We start from the raw sequence: 19,305 nt of genomic DNA, 5'->3' as shown, positions 1-19,305 counted from the left end.
TTGGGAGTCTAAATAAATGATAAAGAGAATTTTGAGGAAAGGGCTCTATGTCCTGGGAGGCAACACATGCACAGAAACGGTTTCTCTTGGGTCCCAGGTGAGAAACTTCCATGAATCAGGAGTTCCCGGAATACCAGACAATCCCTTGATAGGGAAGGTTGCAAGTGCAAACTCCTATTTCTCCTCTCTTCGATCACTGTTCCCCTGTCTGCCTGTCAATCAGTTGGTCAGTCAGTCAAAAAGCATATAGTAAGTGCTTCCTACTCGCCAGGCACTGCGCTAAGAACTGGGGGATACAAACTGTCCCTTCCCGGAAAGAGCTAAATCTCTGCCGCTGCACCGTCTTTCTCCCGCTGTCCCTCGGTCTCTGTCTGAGTCTCCAGTTGTTTCCCTCATCTGCGACCCTCCTGGAACAAGAACTCACTAGCTTGTGTTTCGCCTTCCTTAGGAGGCTATGATTGGGAGTTTTAACCAAAGGCAGAGAGCTTGGTTCTTTCATTTGTCTATCTTGAAAAGCGACAGCTGAACCCCCTTTCTCTTTCATTCTGGTTCCGCTGGGTAAAGGATTAGATGTAGGGCGTTTATGGCGACGAACTCTCTTCGCTCCCAATTCCCAAGTGGTTGAAGGATCTCTTTTCTTCCACCTGCAACACTGTGTGACCATTTCATCAATCGTTCAACACAAGTAACATCATTGAAAAGTGTTTACGTGCTAGACCCTCTCCTTGGCTAATGCTTTACTATGGACAGAGCCGAAGTGATCAAGTAAGAGACCTAATGAATTGTGGGACCATTAGTGAACTTTAAAATTAATTACGTCTGGGATAGCAAGTCCAGGAAACTTTCAAACTTGAATATTATTTTCACTTCACAAAATTAAAGTGTGGAATGGGAAGTATTAATGTTGAGTATAAAGAGAGAGAAACTTCATTTCCACAACCACAGAAATCCACTGGGCTCTCTAAAAAACTTTCCCCCCTCTTCTTTCCTTCTTTGCAATTAGATATTTTCATTCATTTTTACAGCTCTAAGAGACATTACAAATAATTGGGCATAACTCCTCTATTTTGCAAATCGGGAAAGCAAGACTGTCAGTTAAAATGATTTGTCCAAGATGGCCAAGCTAGTGTCAGTCAGGACTAAAACTGAAGTCTACTCATTCCTGTACAATGTTTGCTCCACCAATAAGCCTGTTCTCTCTCCAAAGGAGGGTTGCCATTTTTAGGTAAAGTTATCTCAACAGACTCCTGAATGCTTCTTTTTATGCCTTTGCAACAGAGGCAAACTTAAAAAGTCAATGGGAAAAAGAAATCTTTTATTTAGAAACAGTTTTAAACAAAAATATGGTGCTGGAGGAAAATACCCATCAGTTAAATTACAGCTTCAGGATACTTTCTTTAATATAAATTTAATAATTATATATAATATGAGGTAGATCGAAGCTGTTTCCCTAATGACTTTATTTAGCCTAAAGAAAGCAAAGTCATTTATATTATAAATACTTAATCTTTATTTTTATTTAACACATAAAGGAAAGCAGATTCATCTTTCTAAGAGGGAGAAGGGTTGAAGATTTTCAGAAAGAAAAGCTGTATATTTGTTCTCCTCAAAGCACTAGTAGATGTATTGACATGGTATCGTGAGTTTTATTTTGAGACTAGTGAATGTCTGGAGATGAGGATGCTGAGCAGACATATAGACAGACCTCTGGAGTTGATCAAATGCAAGGGAACTCCAGTGGTTAATCGAAAATCACATGTTATTATAATGCAACCAGATCAAAGAGAGGGCCAGGGAAAGCTGGGACCTACCAATATATATTTCTCTGTCTTACTGATAGTAGTTTCAGAGTTTTTCTGAAATCTATAAATGTAGAATTTGAGGGGAGGAGAAAGAAACAGAGAGTGACAAAATGGAGAGAGACACAGACACAGAGATAGAGACAAATATAGAAAGACAGAGAATAAAATAAGGAACCTTTATTTCCTATTAAATGAATCTTCCTCAAGATTGAGCTTTAAATTTAGAGGTAGACTTAGTGTGTGTGTATGTTTGCTACCAGTTTTCAGCTAAAAAATTACCTATATAATAGGTGAGGAGAGAGTCTATGAATCAGGAAAGACCCAAAATATTAAATTGCCTGTTTACATTGCATCAAATAATTACCTACATTTCCATTTGACTTTGCATCAACCTGGCCGGTATTAGTAAGCCTCTGCAGGGCTCCTAAGGGCACTGTGTTAGTCAGAAGCAATGACTCTGGGAATCATTCCTTCTTTAGCCTCCAAGAAACAAACAAAAAATATACAAAAATAATACCCCTTAGAACTGGAAACGGTTTTTGTGGGACTGGTTTAAGTTTTTAAAAGTTGTAAATGTGGCCAGATCTTGAAAGACTCCTCTGGGAGATAACTTTAAATGACTCTCATTAGAACATGAATTTCTGCTTAATTATATCAGAATGGAAGGACATGTTAATGGCTAATCAAATCAGCTGGTATTTTGAATACTCCTGCTACTTATTAATGCCTGTAAAAATATGAGATCTCTTTTTGAGACTTTCAGATTTCAGTCAGTATATATATTTTAAAGGTGAGTTTTTAAAGTGAGTTTTGAAGGGAAGAAGGGAAGGGAAGGGAAGGGAAGGGAAGGGAAGGGAAGGGAAGGGAAGGGAAGGGAAGGGAAGGGAAGGGAAGGGAAGGGAAGGGAAGGGAAGGGAAGGGAAGGGAAGGGAAGGGAAGGGAAGGGAAGGGAAGGGAAGGGAAGGGAAGGGAAGGGAAGGGAAGGGAAGGGAAGGGAAGGGAAAACGCTTCCTTCAAATGTTGAAAGAAGAGCTATAATCTCCAAATTCAGCTTTGACTTCTGTTCCCATATCCTGAAAAGGAGAAATGCCTTGTTCTTTAAGTCTTCTGTCTGAGCTGAACTACTCCCTTGGCTTTTTCACCTCTGACCTCATCTCCTTTATAAGAGATGGTTCTTTGCTGATAGACAAGACAGGGAAACTGGAGAAAGAGAAGGAGAGAAAGTCCTACATCTGCTTCTTTCTTTGCTTTCCTCTTGGGCAACTCAGCTAGAGGGAGTTGATTTTCAGCTGCAATAAAAGAAAGTATTGGTGAAGAGGAAGAGATCTCACTCAAAGGACTGCTTAAATGAAGGAAAGAAAGAAAGGAGATTCCTATTAGAAATCAAAAAAGGTGACTCAGTCCAAAAACTGGGGAACTGGGCACAGAGACCCAGAGAGATCCAGTCAGATTTAGGGCCTGGTACTAAAGACCTCAGAATGTTTCTAGAGCAAGCTTCCCTAAGTAAGATTCAAGGGCTATTTTCTTTTTGAAGTTCTGATTCCAAAATCCAGGTTTGCTAGGATTCACATCATGAATTCTGAAAAATCCTGACATGCAAATCCTAAAATGGGGTTCTAGGACTCATTTTAGGGTTAGGTAATGAGGAAGCTTAAGTTAAGAAAATTTAGAGACCGAGAAGCCTCTAGTTCTAGTTGTGGGCATGACTAAAAATTGGTAAGATTATCTATCACCCTCACTTCCATCCTAGGATAGACAGGTGCACACTGTTGTCTCATCCAGTTCAGGGCATCTTGCAGAGAGCTTACAAAGTCAGAATTTATGACCAGAACATCAAAATCTTAGAGTACATGCCTACCATCACCACCCCAATTATTTAATATATCCCTATACTTCTTTTTTAATATTATTTATTTAGAATATTTTCCCCATGGTTACATGATTCATGATTTTCCCACCCCCTTCCTTCCCCCTCCCAGAGCAGTTCCACTGGGTTATACATGTATCATTGTTCAAAACCTATTTCCATGTTATTCATATTTGCAGTAGTGATTTTTAATATCAAAACTCTAATCATATCCCCACCAAACCATGTGATCAATCATATGTTTTTCATCTGCATTTCTGCTCCCACAGTTCTTTCTCTGGATGTGGATAGCATTCTTTCTCATAAGTTCCTCTGGATTGTCCTGGGTCATTGCATTGCTGCTAGTAGAAAAGTCTATTACATTCAATTGTGCCATAATGTATCTGCCTCTGTGAACAATGTTCTCCTGGTTCTGTTCCTTTTGCTCTGCATCAATTCCTGGAGGTCTTTCCAGTTCACATGGAATTCCTCCAGTTCATTATTCCTTTCAGCACAATACTATTTCATCACCATCAGATACCACAATTTGTTGAGTCATTACCAATCAATGGACATCCCCTCATTTTCCATTTTTTGCCACCACAAAAAGCGCAGCAATAAATATTTTTGTGTAAGTATTTTTCCTTATTATCTCTTTGGCATCCCTATACTTCTAAAGAATACTAATACATAGTGAAGTCTGTTTCCCAAAATTGATGACACCCCTTCCCCCATCTACAACAACACATCAATCCCAGTATAGTTTGAGTTTGCTAGAAAAATATCATGTGGTAGGGGATTTGGAAAACTACAGGTCCAGCAGATCAAATTTCCAGATCCCCTAAAAGTCTCACTAGGAATTTATTGGCAAAGAGGCAGTATGGAGTAGTAAAAAAGCTCCTTCAACTGGGAGTCAAAAGAAATGAATTCTAGTTCAGGCTCTAGCATTTATTAAGCCTTTTCATTCTAATAAGTCTGTAAGTCTTTTTTAAACTAACTTTTAAAAACTCAAATTTAAGCACCAATTAAATAGGCATTTCCATATATATATAATATATATATATAACATATATATATATATATATAACACAAGGAGAAAAAGAGGATTCTACATGCAATGTGTTATGATGGGATTTTAGGTGAGGAAAGAACAAGAGGGACCATATAAATAAATTCAAATTTATTGGTTGGGAAGGGTAGGAAGGAACAAGGGTTTTAGGAGTAAACTATACTTATATTTATCTTAAAGTCTAATATCTATAAACTATCATATTAAGCTAAGTATTAACTTTCCAATATTCAGGAAGTCCAATCAAATGGGCCAGGATCTTCAGTTAGTTGCTATCCAAGCAGGTCCAGAGATCTTCTTACTGATGCTGCCAGCAGCCAGATCCAAAAACCTCTTTCCTCTGTTGGTCTCAGGAGAAAAATGTCTTCTAAGCCTTACACTCAGGTCCTTCCAGGAGAGAAGTCAGTTGGGCATAGAATCTTTCTTCAGATCTCTAGCCTCAAGCTCCCATGTAACCCTTATTCATATGCTCCTGTCAATCACTTGGAGGCTTGCATCTCTCATTTTGAAAACCTTTCATCCTTTATCAGAAATGGCAGGTCTCTATTATGTACAGTTTATAGTAAGATCAGCTTGTTTTCAAAGCTGTTCTGCTTATCTCATCTATTTCTACTTAGCCTGCCTTCTTTCAGTTCTATTGAGATTTCTCAATGATCCTCATCTTTCTTTTCTGTTCTTTTTTTTTTTTTAAATATAAACCCTTACCTTCTGTCTTCGAATCAATATGGCAAAAGAGTGGTAAGGGATAGGCTATGGGGGTTAAGTGACTTGCCCATGGTCACACAGCTGGGAAGTGTCTGGGGACAGATTTGAACCTAGGACCTCCCATCTCTTGGTCTGGCTCTCAGTCCACTGAGCCACCCAACTGCCCCCTTCTTTTCTTTTCTTTATGCTATACTATACACATATCCAGTAGGGGAGGAAAGGAAGGGAAGAGAAGGGAAGGGGAGGGAAGTCTTATAAAAATATATATAGTGAAGCAGAAGAACATTCCACAATGACTGAGTCTGAAAATGAATGTCTTATTTTTATGGCAATCAACTCTCTGTCAAGAAGAGAGTAACGTTGAATCTTCAGTTCTCTAGAATTATGGTTGGTCCTTCCATTGATAAGAAATCTCAAGTCTTTCAAAGTTCCCCTGAGTCTTTCTGAGCCTCCATTTGCTTGTCTGGAGAATAGAGGTGATAATCAATGCCTTATTCTGCCTTCCTCACATAGTTTCTAATGAGTATTGAAAAATAAACCTTTTCAAAAGACCCCACCAAGGTGTTAGCACTTGTTATTCTAAGGGGCTTTTTTTTTTTTACTTTGGCTCTGTCCATAGATAGGTCAAGATAGGTCCCCTTCCTTCCAGGACCCAAGAGCACTCAGGACAACTCAATAAATAACTTCATAGAATCATTGTTCATGGAACAGCACTCTAATAGGATCCTACAGCCAAGCTCTGTACTGAAACCTTTGGATAAAGGTGTTGATCAATATGTCTAAGAAGGAGGTCTTCTTCAGGGATTCCACTTGGGGTTTGTGTGTCTGGAGTTTGTGTGCATGGATGTATCTATAAATCTATTTTGAGATAACTGATTTCCTGTGTAATATTGTGTATTCTGTTCTGTGCATTTAAAGAAGAGGTTCATACGATTCACCAGATTTCTGATGTGGTTCATGACACACACCCAAAGTGGGCTTTCATGGTTCCAGGTCAATTCATTAGCTCTTGCTATGCTTTGGACACTGTAAATGATGTCTCCCTTTAACCAAAGAAACTCTTCAAAGTTCCCCACTGACTCAATAAATCTTTTCCTCCAGGCCAGGGTGCCTCTTTGTCCCCTCTCTAGAGGCAGCAGGGGAAAGGTTGGACTCAGCTTCCCTCTGGCTCCCCCTGGCTGTCAGCACTCCCAAGCGGATGCCTTTCTTTTCTTCCTTTATCTTTTGCCTCTATGACTATGGCTCACATTTCTCCAATCCAAGCTGAAAATCCTTGAAATTTCATTGATGGTTCAAAAAGTATTAAAGCTGGTTGCTACAAGGCCCCTTTAGTCATGCCTCCTGAATTATCCTGCCTTAAGCAGGTTTACTAAAACACGCGTGTTGTATGGGCACAAATACATCTGTAGGAAAACCAGGCTGGGACTAAATTGGGGGGGGGGGGGGGAGAAAGGAGCCTCCACAGAAATCTGACCGTTTCAGCCTCCCACTCTCTTAGGAAGGAGACACTTGGCTCCTTCAAACCACAAAAATTCTTCCCAACTAATTCATCTTCTGAATATGGGATGTTCTGCCTTATTCCTAGCCCCCCTACTTCTTTAAACAAAACACTTTTAAAATAGAAATGTATCTATAGGTTTTACTTTACCTATACTTCCCCTTCTATTTTCCCTCTTCCCCTCTTTGAGAGAGAGCCATCCTTAAAACAAGTTCAGTGAAACCCCTTCAGACAGTCTGAGGTTATATGCAGTTCCTCACCAGGGACCCTGAACCTCTAACAGAGTGGGAGAGGTATTTTCTCATCTCTTCTTTGAATCCCAGTCTCCTTTAGTAGATATTTACTCTAAAGTGTCGAAGTACGTTACTTCCCTACTTTAAGGACTCCCAACAGCACCTGACTTGTACTTCAGGGAGATTCTTGAAGGCAAGAGCCCTTTTCACCAAAGAACAAGACAATTTTGTCTCTAGTCTGTGCAGTTAAAAGCCCAGTTAAACATTCCATCGATTCTTATTTACCCATCTCCTCCTTCCACTCTGGCCTCCCACACACCATCCTCAGCAATGTGCCCTACCCCTTCCACTCTTCACTTTCCTCCCCCTGCCCCAGTGTTGCTTCATAGGAACAGTTCTAAGTGCTCTAGGGAGCAAGGTGTCTGAATGCTTCCTGGAGAGGCATGGGGGGCTGGGAGGGGGGGGAGACAGGGTCTTGTTGCTGGCCTGGAAACACTCCATTTTCCCACAGTATTTTACATTCATATTACTTTTCACACCCTGTTAGGCAGTAATGGCACTGAAACTGCTAAATACTTCCATGCTCTCCACCGGCTCTCTAGAGACTCTATCAGACCCACTTGGCTTCTCCTGTGATTTTAAGAGATTTAAACTATTTTTCCTTCTTTATACAATGGCTTCTCCTCTCCACCTCTCTTCCTCCTTCCCCTCCTTTTCTAGAATCATGATATTCTGAAAGAGGCTTTGATTTTTGAGTTAGGGAATTTGTTTCCTCTCGGGGAGAAGTTAGCCCATATGCCTTTCCATCAATGCCTCCAACATCTCAGAGTAAGGTAAAATTAGAGTCAGGATGGACCGGAACACAGGTCTTCCTTTGGAGCAGTTGTTTGAACTAACTTCTACAACGGATTAATACTTCAGTGATGTTGAATAAAAAGAAAAACAGATTGCCCAACACACCTTCCCTGCTCTTCATGCTGCTGAATCTTCACTGAGCTCCCTCAGGGTGTTAAAGATACAATAAACATAGAGGCCCCACATTTTTTTTGGCCAGCTGGGTATAGTGTCTCAATCCCTGTCTGATTAGGGAGAAGAGGAGAGGGGTCCTTGAACAGAGAGCAAGTCTCTAGACAGCATTTAACTCTCCCAGATCATTTTTGAACTTTGGGAGACCAGGAGGCTTAGACTAGCACACCCTCCTGACTAGGTCCTCTCTGCACTTGGACAGTGGTTAGAGTCAGGTGTTAAAAGAAGCAAGTCTTGTCAAGGGAAGAGGCTCTGTGGCATTGACTACTGTGAGGCAGCCTTATCTTAAAGTCAGAATTTTAGAACTAGGGATTTTAACAAGAGATTAACAAGACCAACCTCTCATTTTAGACACGAGGAAATTAAATCCTCATGTTAGATGTGACATATAGAAGCAGTGAGCTAGCACAGTGGACAGAGTACCAAGTCTGGAGTCAGGAGGACCTGAGTTCAAATTTGGCTTCAGGCACTTCCTAGTTGTGTGACCCTAGGCAAGTCTTTCAACCCTAATTACCTAGAACTGATACTAAGATAGAAGATAGGGGTGTTTTTTGTTTTTTGTTTTTTTAAGTGACTTGTCTAAAGTTAGAAAGATGATACAAACAACAATCTGGACTGTCCCAAAGCAAAATGGCCTGCTTTGAAAGGTAATGAGTTCTTGAATGATCACTTCCCTGGCTTGTGGTAGAAGAGATTCTGTTTAGGTTGGACTAGATGACTTTAGGTCTCTTCCAACTCCAAGATATTTATCCTAGCTCTACCACCTTGGGAAGGGGAGACCCTAACTTGAATTGGAAAGGATCTTATCAGGTTTTGGGGGGGAAAACTGAGTCTAAAGAAAAGTAACAAAGAATGTGAGGCAGAATGACTTCAAGCCCCTTCTATAGCACCAGACTGTGCCACTCTATCTCCAACCTTACTTCTGGCTCAAACTACATTGAAGCTGGGTCTTCTAGGACTCTAGGCTGCCTTACTTAAAAGCTAATTTAACAAAAGTTAGGAATGATAACAATATGTCCATACAAATCACTCCTTATGAGGAATTTTCCTTACACCAAACTTCTGTAATAGGTAGGGTATCGTTTTCCTCATATTCTAGATGAGGAAGCTGGCTCAGAGACACTGAGTGGGTTGTTCACTATTATACAGCTAGTAAATGTCAGAACAAGATTTGAGCAGCAGTTTTTTCATTGCATCATTCCATTCCTGGCTCTTACAACTCTCCACCCCCCACCCCCAGTACCCGACTCCAGGATGAGCCAAAGGGATTCTAAAGGGTGATTACAAAGGAAAAACCAAAGGCTTAACACTTGCCCTTGAAAAGCTGTCTATTCACGTTTCTTCCATTTATATTTTACTAGGTCCAGGCTGGGACTGGGTAGGAGGGTGAGAGAGGGGGTGTATTCACAGAAATGAGTCAACTGGAGTAGGATCCACAGGCTTCCTATCCCTGAAGCCAGAAGGAGAGAGTATCTTTCCTTACAAGGTACTTTTCATAATACACTAAACTTGTGGATGGCAGCCTTCAGAGGAGGGTGGAAGGTTTTCAATGGAGGGATGCTGAAAAGAAACAGAGTAACAAAGACAGAGACAAGTTAAAGAGCCGGGCACTAGAAACAAAGAAGTGAGTGGAAAGAGCAGCTCTACCTTTATTATGTATGAACTTGGGACAATTCTCTCCATTTCCTCATCTGTGTAATGGAAATGGGGGCATGTTGGGCTAGAAGTTCTCCCCTGGTTTTACAAATCTTTTCTTCTCCCCCACGTCATCCTTCTCTACTTCCTGGGAGCAGCCCTGCCTAGTGGGTCACTTTTCAGAGTCTCATCTTCAGACTTCCGTTCCAGGTTGCTAGGGAAGAGTTGTACATTCCTGTGGAAGGTCAGTGTGGTCTCTTAGTGACCCGAAAAAGGATGATCTTACCTCCTTAAAGGTCTAACAAATACTGCTGAGGAGTGATTTAGACCAGGGCGGAAACCTGGCTCAAAGGGTTAGTAGCACTTTAAGCCCTGTACAAAGGCATTCCACACATTATCATACTTATCATCATTCACAGGAATGTGAAGGTTGCCTCAACCATGCTGATTAATTTTAGGAGGACTGGAGATCTACTATAAATGTTTTCTCTTCTTGTGCTTTTATATTTTCCTGTGGATGGAATAGTGGAGAAAGAAATTTGGGGGTAGGCTGGAAAGGAGAGAAAAACAACTGATTTAAAACCAAACCCCACCCCAAGCACTCCATTCCACTGAGCTCCTCTCCACTCCCCACCACCCCACTTCTTATCTTCACCTACTGACTAAAAACCAAATGAAGAGACCTGCTTAGATTTGGTAATCAAGGACTTAAGAGGGGACCTCTGCTTGATTGTACCTTAAGTAATATCAAGGGTCCCCTGGAAAAGAGGTGGGAATGAGAAGTCATGTTCTAAACCACCCAGTATTTTGTTATTTTCTTTAATTTTCTTTCCATTTATACTTTGGTTTCCCCAAAACAGAAGGGGGGCAGTGTTTTACAGAACTTTGAGGTCCAGTAGAAGATAAAAGCTATAAGGATAGAGAACAAGATCAGGGTGAGTGTAAAGGAGACATTTGCTATATGAAGTTGGTAGAGGGCAGGATATTTCTTTTATGCCTTCCTCTTTTACTAAAATATGCTCTGGAAAAGCCTTTCCTCCCTTACTGGTCATTCTCATTTTTCTCTACCTCCTCATGTACATAATTTTTTGTCTCCTGCTCCAGGTGTGAGTGCAAGCAGAACTAGGATAAAGCCTATGAAATCCTTGCCTTGAATAATCAGACCCACTATTTGGAGAATTTTTATGGCTAACTGCTAATTTGCTTTCCCCCTGTACCCTACAGAGCATTTTTTATTTTTGCTTTGCAAAAGCTTATGAGGTGCATTTATTCACAAACAAATCCACACCCACACTATTGTAGGACTGGCCCAAAACTTTCTCACTTTGGGCAATGGGCTCTTCAACAAGTATTCTAGCTGTTTATCATTTACTTTCTCTGAGTTTGAGAAGCATTTTTTAAAGACTCCAGTTCGGTCCTGATTTCTTTCCGGTTGAAGACGATTTTAAAATTGGCAGCACTGAAATGAAAGTCATTTGAAGACCTTTAAACAGCCTGAGTATAGTAGTAACTCCTTTTCTGGTCATTTTTAAAAAATGTCTCATTTCCTAAATACACATTGGTACCACCCAACCTTATCTGGCCAGTTATTTATATTCAATTATTAAACAAAAAAATTTTAGTGCAGCCTGGCATAGTGGACATAGTGCTGGGTTCCACTGGAATCAGGAAGAGCTGGGTTCAAATTGTTCCTGATTTGGGGAAAGTCACTCAGCCTCTCAGTGCTTGAAGGAAAATCTATAGGACTTATCTATTAAGTTGAAATCCGAATTGCAGGGAGAAGTTTCTACACTCAGGATGCCAAGCTGACCCATATCTCAAAATTACACTTCCCTTCTTTCAAATAAACAATGGTTTTATATGAATCAATTTAGCTATTTGCAGCTATCTCATTTGGTGGTACCAAGATTGGAATACCAGATTTGTGACTCCCTATTCACCATTTTATTTTATTTTTTTAAACCCTTACCTTCCATCTTGGAATCAATGCTAAATATTGGCTCCAAGGCAGAAGAGTGGTAAGGGCTAGGCAATGAGGGTCAAGTGACTTGCCCAGGGTCACACAGCTAGGAAGTGTCTGAGGCCAGATTTGAACCTAGGACCTCCCATCTCTAGACCTGACTCTCAATCCACTGAGCTATCCAGCTGCCCCCTCCTTATTCACCATTTTAACATGTTTATATCTCTTCCTCATTATTATTTCCCGGGCTTATATTTGGTCTGTTGTCTTCCTAGTGGAAAGAAAACTGGAGTGGGTAAGGCAGGGTGGATAACTGCTTGCTTGGGACAAAATACTATGGGGAGAGGAAGCAAAGAGGAACAATTACATGTTTTACAAATACAAATATTTTCCCTACATACCAGAGTATGGATTTAGATCATTGGATTTAGATTGCAGAGACTGGAAGATCTGGCTTCAAATCTGACCTCAGGCACATCCTAGCTGTATGACCCTGGGCAAGTCACTTAACCCCCTTTGCCTAACCCTTACTTGCTCTTCTGGTTTGGAACTAATACACAGTAATGATTTCATGGTGGGGGTTAAAATTGTGGCTTCTGCCAAGAAAAGGTCTTTACCCGTTATGATTTTGCTTACCAAAGTGAGTTAAGTTTCTAGTAAACACTTTTTCTGAACAGAAACTTGAATAGGGATTGAATCATAGATTGAGACCTGCAAGGGACCTTAGAGGCCATCAAGTCCAGCTATCTTATTTTATACTTAAGGAAATTGAACTACAAAGAAGTTAAGACACTTTGTCTAAGGTGGCACAGCTAAATGTCTGAGGTGGGTTTTAAAACTGCAAGACAAAGGATAAAAGACCTGTAAACTAAGAATAGGCCAGGTCAGACAGCTGAAAGGAGAATGAGAGATACAGGAACTCTCCCTGCAAATTCTATTCCCAAGGATATTCAAGAAGCAATCAGTTGTAGAAAGAAAGGGGAGGGGGGGGGAGCAGCTGGATATCTCAGTGGATTGAGAGTCAAGTCTAGAGATGGGAGGTCCTGGGTTCAAATCTGACCTCAGATACTTCCTAGCTGTATGACCCTGGGCAAGTCACTTGACCCCCATTGCCTAGCCCTTACTACTCTTCTGCCTTGGAGCCAATACTTAGCATTGATTCCAAGATGGAAGGTAAGAGTTTAAAAAGAAAGGAAGGAAGGAAGGAAGGAAGGAAGGAAGGAAGGAAGGAAGGAAGGAAGGAAGGAAGGAAGGAAGGAAGGAAGGAAGGAAGGAAGGAAGGAAGGAAGGAAGGAAGGAAGGGGTGGGGACCCCTCTGAACATGGAAAGTTTAAAAAGGAAGAGAAAGCTGAGATGAACAATTGGGTAGCTAATATAAATGCCAATGTTGAAGCATTAATTCAGGCTCTAACTTTCTGACATCTTAGAGTAAAGCACTATTGTTTAAAAGTAGAGCTGCAAAGATGTCTATACACACTCTCTCTACATATATTTATACATACATATGTAATATATATATATATACATACATATGTAATATATATGCAGAGTTTCTCTGGTCTCCAATGCCATATTAATTTGAACATAAAGTTTTGAGGTAGGGAGATCTGACGGTTTTCTAGCTAACAAGGAAAATGAGTTTTATACACCAGGTTTGAAAAGGAAAAGAAATGTGGGCAAAGGATCAAGTCTCCTCAACTGCAGTTGCCTTTTTGTTCCTACCTGTCCAGTGTATGTCGGCTACAGCTCCAGTTCTCACAAATGTTGGAGCCAGGAATGGGGACAGCATCTGGAGTGAGCCTTCAGGCTTGAGTCTTTCCGACCTGGTCACCTGAAGCATCTCAGAGGACTCCTCTCCTCCAGGGCACTCATTTCGTAGCGGTTTACACCCAGACCTAAACCTGGAAACTGAGTCAGGCTCCCTAACTGTCCCTTCCATTTCCCGCTCCCTTTTACTAGCAGTTCCTTTGGCCAGAAGTAATGTTATTAAGGTTATTAATAACAACAATAATCACATAATAAACACATAATAACCCACATTGATTTGCTTGTCAACTCCGGGAAGGAGTAGGGAAGAAGTTAGGAAGATAACATGAATCATATAACTTTGGGAAAGTTATGTGGATGACTATTAAAACAAAATAAATGTAAACGTAAAAAACCCAATAATAATCACATCTAAAGTAACAAAATAAGATCTGGGATTTTTAAAACAGAACTTTTCTCCGTCTAGGGCGAGGGAGGGGGCTCCCGAGAGACCCCTAGGCTGTGAGAGGTGCAAAACTTTCATCAATAATTCCCATTTCCATAAGGATTTGCTCACAACAGCTCAGTCAATGACAAAAGGAAAGTAACATTACTCCTCTTTCTTCCTTTTACAGTTGATGCTCCGACAGACGTCACTGAAGGTCACTCCATCACAAGGAACGTCACTTGTCATCTTTTATAAATTTCAGAAGCCATGTCTTCCTATCCCAGACTCTGATCAAGTTAAGCGACCTTAATCTCCTAATCAATCACTAAGGATTTCTTTTTAGCACTCTCCAGATTGGTGCACACACAGCCAGGAGTAAGTCCCTGGAGCGGGGTGGGAAGGAAATACGAAAGAAGCAAGATAGGTTCCCCCTCCCTTTGAGGAGTTTATAGTCCCGTTAAGAGATTAATCTGCCAGTAAACTCTACCAATTATGAATCCACGTATACGTGCCAGGCAGGCATCATGCTAAGGCTACTTCATATACTGTGGAAAGACCACAAGCTCAAGAGCTGAGGTTGGGGGTGAGGGGAAGGAGCATCTCACCTTGGATGCTTATCTGGCTGACCTTTACCATCTCTGGACTTCAATTTCTGGATCTATAAAATGAGGGGGTTATACCACACCGCCCTGAGGTCAATCTAGAGATTGTTATTGTTATTTAGTTGATTAGTCTAACCCCATTTGGGGCTTTCTTGACAAAAATAGTGGAGCGCTTAGCCATTTCATGAACAATTAGAGTACATAGCTAAGATCTTTCCTGCCGAGGTATTTTGGTTTGTTTTTTACACACGTCTAACGATAGGTGGTATCGGTTTGGTTTTGGTTTTAATCCCTCTCCCTCTGCAAAGAAAAAAACAGAAACCGGAAAGGTTTCGTTGTACCTTACCTTGGGCAGTGTCTGCATTCTAAAAGCACACTGTTTGCTTGAAAAGACCGCTTCCACTAAGAAATTTCAACAAGGTGAGGGTAGAGTACTGGGAGAAGAAATCCCGAGTAATTAACAAGGCCAGAGTTGCTGTGTAATGGAGGAGACAGAAAATCGACTTGAAAAAGAAAGATCCAGCTCCCAAACACGTGGATTGGAAGACCTTGGACAAGCCGCTATGCCTGTTTGTCTCTATTGCAGGGGAGGTGCCGGCCTCTTTGGTAAAGGGAGTTTCCTCATCCAGGGAGTTCCTAATCTAATGAAATCTCAGATCCCGTTCCCATCTCCCCCCACAAGACCTAGAACTGAACCGGACCTTAGAGATCATGGAATCCAAGACCCTGCTTTTGCACAGAGAGCAGTGACAACGAGGTCTAAGATGAAAGCTGTTTGACTTAAAGAGTCTCTCCTGGACTCGAGAAAATTCGGCATCTGCTTTCATTGATCTCTGCTTATCTAACCTGGGTGCGATTCTTCGTGCATCTAACTCTCTTCTGCCTGACTGGATTCAGGCAGAGTCTCTCCACACGCTCTCTCTTTGCCTAGATATCTGTAACACACTCCCTAGCACCCATGTTCGTAAGAGGCAGAGTGAGTAGTGCACCTGACACCTGTATTCATTCCAATCCCGCCTCCAACACTGCAGGTGCAGCACCTCTCCCACTCCTGCCCGACCCAGTGAGACACTTTTCCTTCTCTGTAAAAATGAGGAGGCTGGACTCGATGACTTAAGATGCCTCGAGATGTTAGCTCGACGAGCGCGTCCCAGTGTGGGTTCTAACCCTCACATTCTTTGGATTTCTTTCCAGGTAGTTTAGTTTTATGATCGTCCTACCACCCTTTGTTAGAATAAGGAAGGAGCAAAGTGGGTCCTTCCAAGGTGGCGTTCTGCTGGAGCTACTACCCAAATTGGAAAAGTCAGTATCCTCCTCTTCGCTGGAAAGTATCAGGACCCTGGGCCTGGCTGATGTTGCAATGCAATCGTTAGACTGCTGGTGAGGGTCTGGGTCTCCGAGCTCTCGGAGAGCTGACTGTTGCTGATCTGTACCGCCTGCCCTCTCGAGAGCCCGAAGCAATGTTCTCTGCTTTTAGAGAGAGCCCTGAAAGCAGGAAATCCTCCCATCAGGCTCTATTACCGTCGCCTTGGGAAACCAACTCCTACACCTTCGGACGTCTGGATCTAGGACCCAATGCGGCGCCCAGACTCAGCCATTCCTAGGCGGACTGGGAGGAAGGAGTATAGATAGAAGGCCTTTTTTTGCAGGGAAACTCGAATTTCATATGGAGTTGTTCTAGCTTAGAGATCAACCAACGGTCGGGTAGTTAGGTGCCTAACTGTTAGCGAAAAAGAAGAAACGGGCTGCACTTCAGCACCTTAATTAAAGGGTTAATAGTTTCGGCCTCGGTAAGATAGGCGCCCTGGGCCCAACAGTTTGCAGCGCCCCCTTTCCTGTAGTGCCGCAGATGGTATCAGTCTCGGGTTTATTATTTTTCTCCCCAACTGAGAAGGGGGGGGGGGGAGAAAAATGAACATGCTGCATATATTTCCACAGCGGTCGAGTCCGAATTATGCAAGATCACGTTTCAAAAACAATATTTTTCGTTGCCTTCGAGTCATTGCCAGAGACCACTGGAGTATCCATTTAAGCTCAGCCCTCCAAAAAGATTGCTGTCCCCAGTCTAGTGCTCAGTTTGTCTTTATATGGTTGGAATTTTGTTTTATAAAATATTTTGAGTCATCTTTTTTCATTTTATGCTTGCAGCAGGCTGTATTCCAAATAAACCAGTGTACCTGAGTTACCAATTCTGGTAAGTGATTTTAAGGGAGAAAGAGAGAGAGGGAAGGAAGGAAGGAAGGAAGGAAGGAAGAGGGAGGAGGAGCAGAAGGAAGAAAGCAGAGAGAAAGAAAGGAAGAGGGGAAGGAGGAGGAGGAGGAGGAGGAGGAGGAGGAGGAGGAGGAGGAGGAGGAGGAGGAAGAGGAGGAGAAGAAGAAGAAGAAGAAGAAGAAGAAGAAGAAGAAGAAGAAGAAGAAGAAGAAGAAGAAGAAGAAGAAGAAGAAGAAGAAGGTGATGATGATGATGATGATGATGATGATGATGATGATGATGATGATGATATGATGAATATGTTCAAGGAATCTTCAATTGGCCCCTTCTGGTAGACCTAGTGAATTCCTTTCTTATCTAGTAATCTCTAGACCATTGTTGGAGGCAAAAAAATATACATCTTGCAAATTATAAGTACATATGCTCTACAAAAATCCTCCTAGGATGGCTCCTTTGTGTATAGGTAATTCTAGGTTCCTGAATGAACCTACAGAGCTTAGGAATCAGCCAACTTGTCAATCAACCATTAAGTATCCAATATATATTTTCGGCACTGCACACAAAAAATGATCTAGTGGCTGCCCTCAAAGAGCTTATATTCTGAGGGGAGAAGGGAGATAATATCTCTATAAATACGTTTAAAATTACTTCCTACGGGAATGGAAGGAGGTACTAGCAGCTCAGGGATCAAGAATCTCATGGTAACTGTGCTTGGTTGATCTTTGAAGGGTTATGAGAAGAGCTGAAGAGGGAATATATTCTCAAGGCCAGGAGCACAGCCTGTTCAGAAGTATAGAAACTAGTGACTGAGTGTTTTATGTGAGAAAGTGTATACTTACCTAGCTGTCTTCTGAGAACCAGCCTAACTCCAGAGATGTTCATCATCCATAGCAGTCCTTTAAGATCATCTACTAAATTCTAGATTGTGGGAGAACAGCCTGGGCTGGAATGAGTGCCCACACTGAGGAAAATCAAAGATCTCTATAGTATTGTTATGTGAAATAGAAGCAGGATCAATCAGAATAAAACAACAAAGGCAAAATATTCTCCTTCGTGGAGGCTGAAGAATTAATAACTATCCAGAAACAGTTGAATTCCATCCTGAGATTGGCTGTTTCTAGTACTTCAGAATTAGAGAGAAGTTATTGCCTCTGAGTTTGTTTCCTTTCCCCTCTCTCAGCCTCACTCACCCCCTACTCCCTCCATCTCTAGGTCTGGTTTCACTTGGAGATTATTTTTCTTCACTCTATTTGTAGGACCATGTGGTCTCCATACCTGGCTCTGGGTTCTGTGTGTATGTGTTTTAATACACAATGGGCGCCAATTCCCCTCTTGGAATGGGGACTTGGGTTGGGGAAGGGTCAAAGAAAGGAAGAAGAAACCCAGCTCTATAGTTGCACTATTAATATATTCTTCCGCTGGTGCCTTTGATTCATTCCAGGACAAATATAGCATAAGGAATTTCAGTAGTCATGTTCCCCTCTGCCTTCTCCAGTGCTATACAGTCCTGCTCCCTATTAAATAGCATCCAACTTCATCTTCTTTATGAAGGACAGAGATGACTCTCTTCCTTTATATTTCATGCAGATAGAAAACAAGTGGCCTACTGAACACTCTAATAACTCGGTTATTTGAATAGAATTTTGTTGTCCAGAGCAATGATTTCGTCCATGTTAGAAAATCCCTCTATGCAGCTGGACAACTCATCTGTAATTTGTAGCATTAGAAAGTTTTCTAGGAGGCACCCAGAGATTAAGAGATTTGCCCAAAGTCAGAAAGATATGTTTCAGAAGCACCTCTTCTTGACTCTAAGAACAAGACTTTTTTTGAAGGTGATTTGATAGAAATTGCCTTTTATGGAAAAAGGTCTTCTTTTCTCCTATGTCATCTTGTCTACCAGCTGTCCATTTACCAATTCAATCGTATTCTACAGCTAATATCTGGTTGGTGGCAGATTGGGAGAAGATAGTGCAAACCAATTTAAAGTTCCCAGAGAAAGTGGTTTGGGGAATATGTACTCCCAGCTCACCCTAATAATATTTGACTGGTTATTTTAATAAACTCTATCCAATAAATACTGCTGTCCCAGACTTCTGGGCATCAAGAATTAGGTTAGAGGTAAACTTATTCTGGATTTGCTCTAGACTTGTCCCCAGCATATCCCTCCTTAGTGATGGGTTTCTCTGCCTATCCAGAGAGCAGTCACTCTCTTATCCTCCCAGAAATTCCTCAAGTAAATTTGTGATGTATTCAAGTTCTGCCTAGATTTCCCTCTAATTGGAAAGGCTCTAAGGCTCTCCCCAATGAGCAAACTACAAAGTTGAGGCCACCTTTTCTGTCTACATCATTGGCATTGAGGCTACTGCAAAATGAGGTGGGAGGTTGGTAAGGATCTGGAGGGGTTCTAGGTAGGATAGTGACCCAAACCAGCCACATATGCTCCAGGGCTTTTTGCTCAGTAAAACAAAGGAGAAGAGTTTCTCAGCAAGGTACTCTTAGCATGGAGTTTCTTATTAATGATAAT

General features: G+C 41.5%; 2 long non-coding RNA genes across 3 annotated transcripts in view; one reads left to right on the top strand and one right to left on the bottom strand.

Annotated features, from left to right (window-relative positions):
• The window catches only part of LOC107649310 (uncharacterized), a 30,109-nt gene that overhangs the window by 8,046 nt on the left and 2,758 nt on the right, over positions 1-19,305 (top strand). Inside the window, exons 2-3 of one of the 2 annotated variants that reach the window (XR_001622874.2) lie at positions 14,156-14,343; positions 16,719-16,764. This is a non-coding gene — a long non-coding RNA (uncharacterized LOC107649310). The remainder of the gene's footprint in view (positions 1-14,155; positions 14,344-16,718; positions 16,765-19,305) is intronic. The other variant, XR_001622875.2, reaches the window with a different exon arrangement.
• Positions 9,313-19,305, bottom strand: part of LOC130455088 (uncharacterized) — a 112,142-nt gene continuing 102,149 nt past the window's right edge. Inside the window, exon 3 of the long non-coding RNA XR_008912965.1 lies at positions 9,313-9,739. This is a non-coding gene — a long non-coding RNA (uncharacterized LOC130455088). The remainder of the gene's footprint in view (positions 9,740-19,305) is intronic.

This window comes from Monodelphis domestica, chromosome 6 (assembly GCF_027887165.1).
Source record: "Monodelphis domestica isolate mMonDom1 chromosome 6, mMonDom1.pri, whole genome shotgun sequence".
Classification (NCBI taxonomy): domain Eukaryota; kingdom Metazoa; phylum Chordata; class Mammalia; order Didelphimorphia; family Didelphidae; genus Monodelphis; species Monodelphis domestica.
Note: the sequence above shows the minus strand (reverse complement) of the source record. Positions and strands in the feature narration are given on the sequence as shown.